The sequence below is a fragment of the Cupressus sempervirens genome, chromosome 11 (assembly GCF_028749045.1).
Source record: "Cupressus sempervirens isolate cs-2001-9-10 chromosome 11, ASM2874904v1, whole genome shotgun sequence".
NCBI lineage: Eukaryota > Viridiplantae > Streptophyta > Pinopsida > Cupressales > Cupressaceae > Cupressus > Cupressus sempervirens.
In genome coordinates, this window is record NC_143128.1 from 230,651,101 (window position 1) to 230,654,469 (window position 3,369).

A 3,369-nucleotide genomic window follows, 5' to 3' on the forward strand; every position below is an offset into this window, starting at 1 on the left:
AAGGAGGAAGAGAGCACATAAACTCTATTTTGATAGGTGACCACAAAGATTATTGCATTGGTACAATGAGCAAGAAGACTCAAGGAGAAAAAGCTTGAGAGGAAGACAAGCTGTCAGAGCTGCAATGATTGAAGCTAAGCAAAGGATTGAACTAAAGTATGATCTAAAATCTGCAATATATATTGTGAGTTGTATCAGATCAAAAGCCCTTATTGCTACTCTCTAGCAATTGTAATAGTTAGTATAAATCCTATGGACTTAGGTTGGTCTAATAGCCATGTTGTAAATCCTTTAACAGGGTGACATTCCAAGTGAATATTCCAAATTCCTTTGACCAGGCCCACTCCTAACAGTGTGGTGAAATCCTCTAACAAGGTCACATTTAACAATGTGTTGTAAGCCTTTAACAGGGTAGGCCTTTAATCGGGCATCACTTTAGAAGAGTAAAAATTGAGTAGCATGTTACCGGTGGTTTTTTCCAAATTGGGTTTCCACGTAAATCACTGTGTCATGTGTTGATCTTGCATGTTTTATTCCTACATGTTGATTTGTTGTAACTTGCTAAGATGGTTGTTTTAAGCTTGGATGCATGAATAGTTAAATGGGCTCACTATAATTTGTGAAAAAGTATTATTAGGGCATTTAGACCTTGGATAACTGATTCACCCCCCCTCCCCCCTCTTAGTTATTCTAAAACAATTCCAACGGGTCTTGTAGTTTTGATGTAACAATATCTAGAGATGACTCTTCTTCATCTCATTTAAGGTTGGTTAGATCAAAGTCAGATGGTAGTTTTGCACCTTGTTGTGATAACGCTAGTATGTAATGTTCTTTGTATTTTTCAAGTATCTTGTCCTTGATATCAAGAAGCTTAGAATTTTGTTGAAAATCTTCAATTTTAGTTTCGATGCTCTTTTCATTCCACACATTGGATGAACCCATCTTAGCAAAAGGTTTTGGATTTTTATTAAATAGGGGGGATTTTTAGGTAACCATATTTGATGAACAATCCACTAGTGTGATAGGTTCAATAAGATCTAGAGATTTTATGTGTTTGGCAGTTCTTTTGGTTATTCTAGCACTCACCCATATAGGTGATCAATTTGTTTCTTTCTACTTTGTGGCTACACTGGTTATATGTAGTGGCTTGAGATGTGGATAGGATTTCTCTAATTATTATGCATTTTTGACAATATAAGTTTTTCTATAGACCATGGTTTTTTTGGAGTAACAAGCTAAGTTTGAAAAGGTTTTTGCTAATATTGATGATGGTGAGCTTACTTTTTTGAAGTCAAGTAGGGAACAGATGTGTCTCTGAACATTTCTAGCTTGATATGTGATGTGAAGCAATAATGGCTTGTTGGATTGAGAATCTTTGAATGGAACTTGTAATTTTTCATATTTCAAAAATGGTTATGGTCAACTTTGGCATCTCTAGTCTTGGAAAATGTCATTGAGGAAAAAGGGTATTCGAATCCATTGTTTGTTTGTAAGTGTCATATATGCAAATAGCCTCTATTTTAGGTTTTTTCTCAGATGCACTACAAGGTTTCTCAAATGAATTATTTCAATTGGTGTATGTGTTATTTACTATTCACCAGGCACTATTCTGTAGAGAAAAAGCATTGTTTAAATGTTCAGATGCACTTTTTATGAATCAAATGCACTGTAATACAAAGCAAATGCACAATTTAAATGTTAAGAAGCATACATTATAGTTAGGTGCACTATAATAGAGTTAAAATGCATCATAGAATGGGCCAAATGTGTTGTTTTAAGTATTAAATGTGCTATTTTAGAGTCTTCAATAGCATTCTTGTTTTGAGCTTGGTTTTCATATCGGTTTTAGTTGTCTTTTTGGAAAGACTGTGATCCAAACTGAAGTTTATTATTAAGTTGTAAAACACATCCAAGTACATTATTAGTAGAAACAAAAATGAAATATGAAACTACACGCACCTATAAAATGGAAGAAAAGGCCTTCCTAACAGGATTGTCTAGATTTGGTGACTAGCGGGTTTTAGTTTTTAACCAACAATATTCAAATTTACCTCTCCTATGAAAAAAAGCTTACACCAATGCTAAGGAGATTTGACGCAATCCTTTATGGGACTACTAGAGGAAGGTTATATTCTAAACATAGGTGGCTTACATTTAATTGGGAATGCAAGATTGGAAGGTGTTCCCTCTCACCGGCCCTACTAAGGCAAATCTTAGGAGGTAGCATTTCTATGGCTGATTAAATCTAGCTTATAGAAAGAAAGAAAAAATAGAAGTCAAGAACAGGTCTGGGAATTTGATCATTCTAAAAGAGTGAGATAATATCCCTATCCCTACTATCTTGACCTCCCAAACACAATAGAAACAATGATTCAATTACAAGCCCTTTAACTACAAAAGACAAGGGGCTCCTAGTTGAGCTATATGTTGGTTCTTTCCGCATTTGATTATGACTAATCTTTATAGAAGGTCTAGAATTTTGATCAACTCAAAAGAGTTGAGAGCATAGGCCTACTCCCATTTAGGGCAACAAGATCAAGTGTTTCTATTAAACTAGGTTTCAAACTTAGAAATGTCACACTTTGAATTGAAAAAGGGACAAGGTCCACTTACCTTATTCGATGCTAGTAAAGGCTAGGCACATTTTTGAGGGTCTTCATTCTTGCCACATGTTTTCAATGACCTCAAAGTTCCCATTAGCTTGGAAGAGACTTGTAAGGAACCAATAATTAGATCTGCAAGTTAGATTCAACAATTTATGACTTTGACCAAATGCACTATAGGAATGAGCATTTATGTTACAAACTGTATCAGATGAACTATTTAAACTAGTAAATGATTAAAAAAGTAGTAAATGTGCTATAGAAAACTTTAAATGTACTATAAAATACTTTAAATGCACTACAAAATATTTTAAATGTGCTACAAAAAGCTTTAAATGCCTTATTAGACTATTCAGAAGCATTGAAATAGAGTTCAAAAGTACTCTAGCATTAGAAAACTTGTAGATCCAACCTTCATGAACTCAGGAATATCTTTGAGATTTTTTTGTTGCTGTTGTAAAGTTTTCAAAACATTGTAGAAGCTACAATCAATCAGATCTATACCACAAACTACAAAAAAACACATATCTAAAAGGAAGAGAAAAGATTCAAAAGAAAACTTTAAGAACATAGAGGTTTTAACACGAAGTCCCACGATGGGTGCCAATTTTTACATGGTAGATTAATGTATTCATGAGACCTTAGAGAAGAGTGCAAATAAAATGGAAATGAACTAATCTAAACACATGAAAAAATTATCAAATAGAAACTCTACGAACATCCCATGTTTCCCTAACTACAACTACTAAGATTGCTCTCAAACCAA